This window comes from Heliangelus exortis, chromosome 8, assembly GCF_036169615.1.
Source record: "Heliangelus exortis chromosome 8, bHelExo1.hap1, whole genome shotgun sequence".
NCBI classification, from domain to species: domain Eukaryota; kingdom Metazoa; phylum Chordata; class Aves; order Apodiformes; family Trochilidae; genus Heliangelus; species Heliangelus exortis.
In genome coordinates this window covers 2,385,998-2,397,447 of record NC_092429.1, presented here as the reverse complement: position 1 = coordinate 2,397,447, position 11,450 = coordinate 2,385,998, and the positions used below count along the sequence as shown (strand labels likewise).

Genomic DNA, 11,450 nt, shown 5'->3' with positions numbered 1-11,450 from the left:
AATCCCAGAAGTGTTTCTTAAAAGGCAAAAACCTCAATGAATAAAACATTGTTCCAGGTACATATTAAATAATCCTGAAGAAAACAATTCCAAGTCACCTCCAGAGCAAGTTAAATCTCTGTATTGCCTCAGGCTGATGTCTTATGGGTAAACCCACAACCAAGTGATGAGATAATGGTAACAGGGACTCAGAAAACTTCAGTATGGTTTTCCTAACTCAAATGTTTCATTACTCAACTTTAATAATGAAATTTTAGAATGCTGTGTGCACATGAATATATTTCACATCCAGTGGCTACAGTATAATATACAATTAACACAAGCAGGGCTTTCTGTATGAACTGATACCTGATCAGCCCTGGAACATCAAGAATGGCTTAAGTATAAAAATATTGCTTCTTGCACACAGAATTCCAGTGCTGGGATAATACTCCAACAAATCTAAATTCTGGGCTTTAGAATAGTAGGAATGCCCTGGTAAAATATCAGGGCTCTCTGAGATTTCCAGGGCAGCTGAGAGCTTCCTGCAGGGAAAAAAACCTGACAGGCCTACTAAAGGAGTGCTGGAGGTCAGCCTGAGATCACATTTGCTGAAGACACTGGCTGAGAAGCCTCCTTCTGCAGCTGAGGTGATGTGGTGAAGGCTGCCATGGCTGAGGGAAAACACTCAATTCAGCAATAGCTTTGCATGGATGCAAGATTCTGCTCACCTGGATTAAGTGGGAAGAAGGAACAAACAGCAGTGGTCTTCAGCAGAGCTGCTCGGAACTCCCTGGTGCTTCCAGCTTCCAATGTAGCAAAATCTTCCTGGAGGACCCATGTCAGAAAACCTAGGGGACAGCAGTATGAAATGTGCTGCCCCCTTCCCCTCCTAGAGTTGAAAGAAAAATATTTAAGCTACTGAAATAAAAATATGAATGGTCATTAAAATTTGTGAAGTATGTATTTATTCCCCATAAAAAGTGTGAGCTAGAATTGGACATTGCAAGGCTGCTCCATAAAGAAAATTACTTCTTCTCCTGGCACTCAGCAGTTTCCTTTGTGGAACTTCTCCATCAAAGCTTTGAAGTGCAGTATTTCAAATCCCCATTCTCCCACTCCCTCCAAGCAGCTGAATGCTGACTGGGATTCATGCCCTGGTCAAAATTTGAAGCATTTCACTGTGGGGTGAAGAGCTTCAGACATCACCTGGGGGACTTCAGCAGGAGCACTAGCAGAAACCTCCAAGAGGATTTGATAAATCAGAGTCCCCCAGATATCCAGTCCCATTTTTTTCCAGATTATTCAGCCTGCTCTTTGGCCAGTCCTGCTATGACCAGGCTCCATGACTCCAGATGGAGCTCATATGCCATTGTTTCTGTTCAGAATTTGAATAGGCCCAAACCTAGAAAGACATCAGGCAGTTCAAATTCCTGCTTACCATGTCCTGATGCCTTGTCCTGCCATGGACTGCACAGCCTTGAGATGGATTCTCTGCTTGCTTGCAAGGAGCAAAAGGAGAGCTCAGTGTCTCAGGGTTTAGAGCCTCCATGTAGAAGCAGTCAGACCTGCAGAAGGTTAGGGAAACAGAAACTCTTCAGGCTTTAGACATTCTAGACACCAAGGTTAGGTGACAGAGGAATCCAATTGCTTGGATGACAATTTTGGGTGCTACCAAAACACTTGAAGGATTCTCCCCAGACCCTGGATGGCTTTTATTCACACAGGACCACATTAACTTCTGAAGATCTCCAGCTTGTTCCTTTTCCCTCAGCCCCATCAGTGGCACATACCCTGGAATGAGGAACATCAGAGGACCCTTGGTTTCCCCTCCTGCCTCTCCAGCCCAAGGGATCTGTGAGCCTTTGGCTTCTGTTTCCTTGTCTGCTGCCTTCTTTCTCAGCAGCTACATCTCTGTCTGATGCTGACCACCTCAGGGCCATTTATCTCGATAAGAAGGCTAATTTCCCTTGTCTGGTAGATCAGAAGCACCAGTCAGGATCTCAGTGACACCTATATAAATCCAGATTAGACTGATTTTTACAAGTAGAAGGAGCATTTGACCTGAAATCTTGAGGGGTTTCAGGTTTGTTGCCTAAATCACTGTGTGGCTAATTTACATTGCAATATATAGGCTCTCCTTTTGTGGGTCTGTGTATGGTTTGAGCAAACACTGCTCCTACTAGCACTTGCTGCTACAAAAGAGGTATTTCCCTAGATGAACCATTTGCTGTGAAAACTAGAAACTGGAAAGAAGAAAACCACAGGAATTGTTTGGGGTTTGGTTTGGGGTTTTTTTCAGCTTTATAAGCAGCACAGTGAGCTCCAGTGACAGAGACAGGGCTGATGACAAGGGCAGCCTGCAAATCAGATCAGACATACCTGAAAATGAAATTGCACTAAAATTGATCACTTCAAATTTTTGGTTATTACAGTTATGCCTTTAAATGACACGAATGCTGTATTTGTCCACTCTGTTTCCTCCTGGAGGAGGAAGACACAATTAAAAAATTACCACTCTCTGCTACAGAAATCAACCAAATTCTGAAAATTAGAAAACAAAGCTTAGGAGGGTGGAAACAAATCTAGCACTGTGTTGTCATGGCCATCTGTGAAACTTGTGTGTTAGCTGTCTGCTGTTAGAAAATGGATAAATACACAGATGGCAATGGGGATGGTGACAACTGTCAGTGCTAGGCCAGAGGTGATGCTGCACATACCCCAAAGCATTCTGTGTCTCTTTGCAGCATCAGGACTTGTGGTTTTATCATTCCTATCAATATTTGAGGCCAGGACTGTCTTTATCTATTCCCTCTTTCTGGTTTTGTCTCATAAACCATTACACCCACAAGCCTGCAGTAACTCAGCCAGGTTATCACATCCAGGTTCTGGTTAAACTTTGATGTCAGTGTAACAAGGGGGATGATTTTAAGAGAAGCCTGAACTCATGGAAAAGCCTGAGGAAGGTGGCAGAGGTGGGGAGCAAAGGGGTGGATGTCCAGGTTGAGGAATACACTGGAATTAGGAAGCCTCCCCCTGCAAGGAAGAAGAAGGAATCTCAGTGTGTTCCTTTCCACCTGCACTTGGGAGGTGTCTGAGCAAGCTGCTCAAGGCCAGCAAGAACAAAGAGGATCAAAGTTTTAAGATGAAGGCAACTCAGATACAGCACAGACCACCACAAGCCTCAGATGAAGTTGGGATTAAGACATATAGAGAAGATATTTACACCTTTCCATCTCCAGATTGTGCCAACAGGCAAGCTAGAAGTCAAAAGCCACCAAAGCTGAGTAAGTGGCCACACCTTCTAGCCCCTCACATACAACTACAGACAGGAGGGATTTCTGGGTGATGACTGACAGCATCATCTTCTCTGCCATGGCAAAGAACTGGCATATAAAGGAAAAATTTTTGCTTCAGTTAGTTTGGGTCCCTTTGCTGAGTTTCCTCCTCATCACTTGACTTCCCCTACATGAAATCAAGGTCTAAGGGGAGGAACAAGTTACTTGTTCATGTGAATTTCTTAAAAAGGAAAGGAAGAGATCAGGACTGGCATTCTAGCTGCTAAGGATTAATATTTAAACATACATCCCTCCATGCAGCCTGTCAGCCTGTCATCTGCAACACTGTCCTCCATCAAAACTCTCCTTAAACTTGCTGCTCCAGTTGACACCTTCACTCCATCAGGGCAGCAGCTATCCTGGCTGAGCTGTCTTGCAGATAACAGCCCCAGGCTGAAGGACCAGCTGTGACTGGGGAGATGTCCTCCCCCTGCTCCTTGGGCTGCTGCAAGGTCAGCACTGCTTGTGCAGAGCAGCTTGTGGGCTGGGGAGAACAAATGTGGCATGTGGGCAACCCTGGCAAAGCTTCATGTCCAGCCCAGCAAGAGGGTGAGCACCTGAGAAGGTGTCTCTTGTGTTCTGCTGGTGCCTCCCCAGCTCATCAGAACTTTGTCAGGTCTTTTACTCCTCCAGCTAAGGTCCAAAGCACCCTCTGCACTGAGTGACCACCATCTGTCCTCCTTTTGCTTGTGGTTCAGGTGTGCAAATCAAAACAGAGACATGGCACAACTGGAAAAGCTTTCCCTGCTTCCCTTTTGATTCCTGGCAGAAGTCAGACAGACAGAAATGATATTTGTCTGGAGGTGAGTCCCTCCTGTCCTACTCTGAGAGCTGGATTCAGCCATAGGAATTCAACTGTCTGATCTATGGGAGAGAGGAAGGTTATGGAAAACCTTGGATAGATTCTGGAAGCCTCTAACTATGGACTTCAGGATTTCCCAGAGCATGGAGGAAAACCCAATGATGTCATTTTCTTGATATCAGCTCCCAATACAAAGGACCTGAACATGGGTGTGTGTGAAATCTGACAAGGTATGGTGTAATTTAGGTATTTTGGCACAGCAAAACAGAACAGAATTACTTTTCCTATTATCTTCCAAAAGTTATTGGAAATGGTATGAAATAGATAGTCTAGGGAAAAAAAAAATCAAGTTTTTTTTTTCTTTAATGCAATTTCTTTGCCAGTTTATTCGTTATTCACTCACTCTCTTTCACGTTGTGAAGACTTTCTATTATGAAACATTCTGTGCAAAAAATGAACACAAAAAAAAAAGTATACTACTTCTTTAAAATATATTGCAAGAATCCTCATTTCCAGATTTTTATTGCAGCACTAGCTGGTATTCTTGCATGCAGTTTTGTAATTTATTCTGAACATTCCACTTAAACCTTTTTTCAATAGCATGATTTTATTAGAGTCAGCTCACTGGACTTTCCCAAAAAGGTATTTAAGATCAAATAAAACCAGTGCTTGGAAAAATATCATTACAATATGAAAGCAGTTACAAAAACATTAGTACTGCAAAGTTTTATTTCAAATGGCTGAGCCTGCTGTACCCCAGGTTATTGCACTTCTACTTCCTCAGACACACTCACTGGAAAAAATGGGAAAAACTGTCATCTTAGCAGTTTTTACCTGTTTCTCAAAAAAAGCACCCAATTTATAGAGAGGCAACATTTTTTTCCAGCACCACCATGAATAAGAAGAGCAAACCCTCCTTTGTTCCTGCATTCCTGGGCTAGGCAGAGGGTTGCTCCCCTCATGAATGGTTGTTGCCATCATCAGAAAGGAGACACTGGGCACCTGGAACTGGTGAGCCTGGAGTTCCAGCTGAGGTTCTGTGGTATTTTTGAATTTCATAGGATGTGTTCTAAAAGAGCTCTCTTTTTCTTCTTCTCTTTTTTTTTTTCTTCCTGTTTTTTTCTTTTTTTTTTTGTTTTTTTGGGGGGGGGGATGTGTCCTGCTTATAACCTCCCTTTTAAAACCAACAGTGGTCATTAGAAAAAAAAAAATCCTTCAACTCAATTAAATGAAAATCTGATCCAGAGTATTGATGCAAATGGAGAAGTAAAATAAAGTACTGTGCCATCACATTCTCTGCCACAGTATTTTAGTTGTATTAAAATGATTATATTGGTTTGGGGGGACAAAGCTGAGGAGAAAGTAATCACTCAATCAGCATCCCCTGGCAGGAAGGGTTTTTTCCCTTTTTCCCAACCCTTTTGTAGATGATTTTTGTCCCAAGCAGTACATGCAGCAAAGCAGCATCAGCCCACTTAAGTTTGAAGATGAGGTGTTATGTGTGGACTTTTAAATCCCCTTTTAAAATTGCAAGTTACTGCTCATATTACTTTTCTAAGTAGAAATATGCTTAAAAAGTAAAGTCTTTATTGCTTCTTAAAAGGCGTAGTGCTCTGTGATAAATTCTCATATTTTGACTGTTAATATGTTTGAATGAAAATTATTTATACATTTTGGTGAGCCTGAATGGTTTTCATTTGATTGCTGCCTCTGGAAATGAAAGCAGAGTAGCAGGAAATTTACATGTCATGCTGTGATGTATATCCAGATTATGAGATGATTGTGCAGCAGATGAACACCAAGTAAAATCATTTGCATCAAACTGTGACAACTGCAATTCCTGACAAGGCCTCTTAGTTTTTTGGGCTATTATCATTGTACAAGAATATAATCTATTGACAGCAGGGCTGTTTAATACATTTAAAGGCAGACAGTGGAAGAAATCTTAACTGTTTTCATTCACCACTGCACAAGGGTGCAGATCAAAAGTGAATTATATTTAAAAATATGCATGTATGATGATAAGATGCATGACATTCATCAACCTGTTTAGTCATGGTTAAGCTGCTATGGTGAAGATCCAATATTACTGCCATATGTGGTCTGAAATAGAGACGTGAGACTGAAAATTATATTATTGCCCAGCAGAAGTGAATAAACAGGAGCAGACATTCTTTCTTCATCTTTCTTAACCTTTCTTCTTACATTAAATTCTGCCCTTTTGTACTTTTGTAGAAGTATTGTCTCTTAACTTCAGCTAAGAAAATTCAAGCTTCTTCCATCTGCTGAGGGTTTATTCCCTTTCCTGTGGCAAAAAGCATCCCTGTTTTTTTTTCCATAATAATAATAATAACAACAATAATAATGTGTTGCCTTTGTAGGACCTCCAATACCAACTGGCTCTGAATCAGGATCCAAATAAACACTCATCCATGGTAATTCCTACCTCAGGTATGATCTTTAAAATTATTGGGCTAAATTAATTAAGGCATTAAAAGGGAGAATTAAGGGACATAATATCTAATTCTAAAAAAAACATATTTTGGGGCTCTTTACAAAACTCTGCAATTCCCCTTAGAGGTCCAGGGTGAGCAATTCCTGATCTGCTTGTGTTTTGGGGAATTTTCATGTGAAAAATACCATTCAAGCTGTTCATGCTAGCAGTCAAAAGGCAGCTGTTCCAGTGGCCACAGCTCCCTGACAACACTGGGAGCCTGACAGCCACCTCCACCTCCAGCTCCTGACACACTGACACTGCTCCATGGAGAAAAGCCCAGCCACAAAGTACCTCCAGGGCTGTGCTGGTGACTGTACCACCACAACTGACACAGGGGGGGTGTTTTAAAAGGTTTTCTTAATTGTTCTTAATCCTCCCAGGGAGAACAGGGCAAGAAATGAGAAGTCTGGGGAGGGGATGTCCCTGCTCAGCTGTGCAGGTGGATGGGTGCTGAGCAGGAAGCAACTGGTGTCCCCAGCAAACTGAGCACAGCAGTTGTGGGGAGGTGCAGCCACAACCCAAGCAGTCCCAGCTGGGTGGGAGCAGATTTAGGGCAGGTGTACAAGGAGCACACTCAGAATTCCAAGTGTGGTGAAGAACCACCTCAGCAGTGTCAGTTTGGTAGCCCTTAGCCTGCACCTCACCTGCTCTCCCAAGCTAAAGAGCTTGAACCTGAGCAAATGCAGCTTAGATGCTCCTTGATGCAGCCATAAAGGGAAGAATTTCAGCATATTTGTATTGTTTGTAGCTCCAGCATGAAGAATAAAGAGAGATGGAACACTTTAAAAGTGCTGGCCTTTAAAAACTGCTCTCTTGAATTTTGCTTGCAGTCAGCAAAGCTGGCATTTTTTTGCCCTGGAGTAGCAAGAGGCTCTCGTGTAGGAATCTCTGCAGATGCTGGAGATCTTTTGGAAAAGCAAGAAAATCACTGAGATCCTCAATAAAACTGCAAAAGTTGGCACCATAATACTATGCACAAAGAACCAGGAGGAGATTCCCAGTTGCAGTGGTTGGGTACACCCAAGTTTTCAGTACTGCACTGTTTTGATAGAAAACTAAGGAAAAGATGAAGGGTTCCTGCATTCTTTCTTTCCTTACCTCCCCTTTTGACTTGTGTGATGCAGTATCAGTCACCTAAGCTAACTTTTTGTCAGTCCTTTAATGATAAAAGGGGAAATATGCAGTATTTCTTACCTCCCACAGCTGCCAGCAGGCTTGATTAATGTTGACAAAGGCACTCCTGGTGTGACAGGTAAGGAACAGCTGCTCTCCAGCCACACCAGTCCAAATTCTCACTGGAAGTCCATTCCTGCCTTTGCTTGCACTTTTTGTGAAGTGAAGTGGGCTCTGGAGATCCCAATGGGATGTTATGAGCTGTAAAAATGATAAGAAAGAAAGAAAAAGTTTTAGTGATTTTGCAGGGAGGCCAACAATGATGCAAATGTGGTTTTCTCTTGAGAGAGAAACCCAGGATATGTTCCTAATGATCTGCCCTGCCACTATGCAAATTCCATCACAATTATTGCTTGTTTTGCTTCTCCAAATGCTCCAGACACACACACAGGGTTTCATCTTATGCTGTGCAGGGTTTACAATAATGATAAAAAGGGGTCATTTTCCTGTGGGTAGAAGGGAGTATCATTCCTGCTTGAATAAAAGGGGAAAAAAATCTGAGTGGGACAAGAAAATTTTATGTGTCCATTTTGTCCATAGTGAAGAACAGATATAAATGGGTGAGAACAAATGGATTTTGTATCATCCAAAAAACAGAGATTCCTTTCCACTCATTATCAGACCTCTCCTTTGACCCTCATCCTGAGAATGTTTTATGACCAGGAAATACCACATTTTCTTCCCAAAACCACACTGCCTTTTTTCCATGGAAGGTGCTCACCTTGTTTCATTACTGTTCAGCCAATCTAAAGCTCCTGTTCCTAAGACTCCAATATTAAGAGTCCTGTTTCTATTACAAGAAACATGAGGATGTCAACAAGATCTCATTATCATTACAAAGTGCATGCAGTGAACCCATTTGAGTGCCCCAAGACTTCTGGTTCCAGTATTTGGGCCATGGTGCCCAACTTAGGTTTCAGAGATGTGAAATTTCTTCCTTTTTGTCACCATTTTTCAGCTCTAGGGGTCAGGAAGATCACACATAGGGCGTGGAAAACCTCTAGACTCAAAAACAAATAGTTAAGCAGCACTGAATTTTTCCCTTTCCTTTAATGCCCAAGTTATTACCCCCAGGAGAAGAGGATGTGCAAGCAGACCCACCTTCTGATGACACCAACATGTTGCTTTATTTTGACATTGGAGAGGTTGCTGCATTTGGGAAGGCAGCTAAATCCTAACCATTTGGGGGTCTTTCAAATGTCAGCATAGTGCTAATATGAAATCAAATGGGGTTTTATTAGATACTCCTGATTCACCAGAGAAAACCTACAGATTAAAAAGTTATCAGGTTTATGATGTCGTCCTTTTTGGAGCTGAGGAGCAGCTGTTGCTACATAACAGCTCTGAGCATGATGAACATTTTGGGAGAAGGGGTAATTTTTAAACAGAAAAGCATGTGACTATCCTGGAAGAAAATCTGGCTACTGACTTCATCTGACATGTGTAATAGACTCTGATAGTTTTTTGGGGACTGCACGATGCAAAGTAAAACGAAGCTGGTAATAAGCAACTTGGCATTTATTCTTTATGTAGGAATATTTGTTCCTCAAAGTCAGACTATGTGGAATATTAGCATTTGAATAAATTATTCAAGACTTTCTAGAGAACGTAGAGGGAAAAAATCTTTTCAGCATTATAACATGACAGTCTACAGGGTAGTAGAAAAAGAAGGCTGTCATTTTTTCTTCAATTACAAAAGGCAAATATTTATTATTTATAAGTATTCGCCTTGTATAGGCTTAAATGTTATTTATGAACCTGTTGCATAGTGATTTTCAATGTAACTCATTATTTTTAGCCTTAGGGTGTTGTAAAGGAGCATGGATATATTTAATGACACTCTGCTAGTCAGCGCAATTACACTGTAATCATTATGTAAAATGTGCTATTAATTAAACCAATTTCTAGTTAGAACATTCTCTTCTGCAGGGCTTAATCTTAATCTCTGGCAATCTTTCTCTCTGTTTTTCACCCATTAATTATATGATTACTTTTTAAGTTACGTATGATGAAGTATGTTTTTATTTTAAAACTTAATATGCTCAATTATTTGTATTTATCATCCCATTTGCCTGAATTATTGAAAAGGCCTTATTTGCCAAACAGAAGAAAAGAAAAAAGAAAACATGAGATTAGGCAGTTACCTAGGAGTCAACAGTAGCTTGATGGCTGGCAATTGTTTCTGATATTCCTTTTAGATGCTGTGTGGCTGAATTTAATTTTCAGTTCAGCAACATCTTCTCTCTGGTCTCCTCCTTTTATCCTGATTACTGTGCAGAAATCTACACCTATTTTTAAATGTTCCATTTACACAGGGAGGCAAATCTTCACATTCTCCCCCACTGGACTGGCTCTTTAAGTCAGTATTTTGTTAAAAGAAATGTAGTTATATTAAAATATTGCTCAGTCTTACTGCAGCTGCCATGAACACCAACCAAATAATGACTCCTAGGGCACTGTGTTATTTTTCAGCTACAAATTAACACTGTGAACAATTCTAGTTAAAAGAATTGCATCTAAATGTCCACTGCACTTCAGAAAAGGGAAAAATCACCCAGTTTTTGAAGTCATCCTTACTCTGCTCTGCAATGACCCCTTGTGGAAAAAAAGACTTGAAGAGGAGTCGGCTCTAAATGCATATTCCCTGGAAGTTTGCTATAGATATGGAAGAGCAAAAATGTTTTCTTCTTTCAAAGCCTGATGGCCAAGGGATTATGGGCTACTAAGCCTGGAAAGCATTAGGTTCATTTTAGCTCAAGTCCCAAGCTTTTGGGAGGTCTTTACTTCAGGGACTCCACCTCAGGGTCTCTACCTCCCAAGGCAGCTCCTCTATGGTCCAGGCAGCAGATGTGGGCAGACCACCCCCCCCACCTTGCCATGCCTGTGACACCTTCTCTCCTGTTTAACTAAAGAACTCCTAAGGGGTGGCTGGAATCAGAAATACTCATCAAAACCCAAACCAACTCACCACTCTCTGGATTTACACAGGTGTAAGTGGAGGGAGTAGGTTCCTCCTCGGTGTATGAGCTTCTTCATCTCATCCCGTTCTGCCAAGGGTGTCACCTGCACCAGCAAACAAGAAGCAGATGGCAAAGAATCACATCATCATCCATCTCAAACACCCCCTGAATCCACCAAACAGTTGTCACTGTGCTGAGGCACCCAGCAGAAGCTCAGGGACCTGCTCCCAAACTACAAATGCCCTCTGTACTCCAATTAAAGAATGAAAAGCCTCTGGGAAAAATTGTTCCCTGGTGAGTGAATGAGTTTTGCAGGTTGGGGCAGACCCACTTGAATATAAAATTCTCTCTCCTTGAAACTATAAGAAGGGTATCACAGATGCCCTGAAATCCTCTAGGATTTCTTTTTCAAAGAAAAATTCAAGTACAAAGCAGCATTTCTGCAGCCTGATCTCGTGAGATGTCTGGATCCAGCCCAGCTTCCATCTTGCCTTACTTTGTGCTTCACTTGAGGACAGTGGGAATCTTCCAACAGCACCAGGACCTGGAGTGACTCCTTCAGGCCACCTCTGCAGCTCTGTCCCAACTTCTTTTCTCAGTGGGAGCTCAGTACCTGACCAGGAGCAAAGCACTCTGACTGCAGCAATGGGATCCACTGCAGAGAAGGGAACAGTGGGAGCAGAGCCCACTTTCTCTTGCTG

At 41.9% G+C, this 11,450-nt stretch overlaps 1 long non-coding RNA gene across 2 annotated transcripts in view; it reads right to left on the bottom strand.

Moving 5' to 3' along the window:
• LOC139798736 (uncharacterized) overlaps window positions 1-1,713 on the bottom strand; it is a 7,634-nt gene extending 5,921 nt beyond the window's left edge. For both annotated transcript variants that reach the window (XR_011726944.1, XR_011726945.1), the window contains exons 1-2: window positions 1,421-1,713; window positions 711-830 (exon numbers count right to left, since the gene is read on the bottom strand). This is a non-coding gene — a long non-coding RNA (uncharacterized lncRNA). The remainder of the gene's footprint in view (window positions 1-710; window positions 831-1,420) is intronic.
• Between the last annotated feature and the right edge of the window lie 9,737 nt (window positions 1,714-11,450).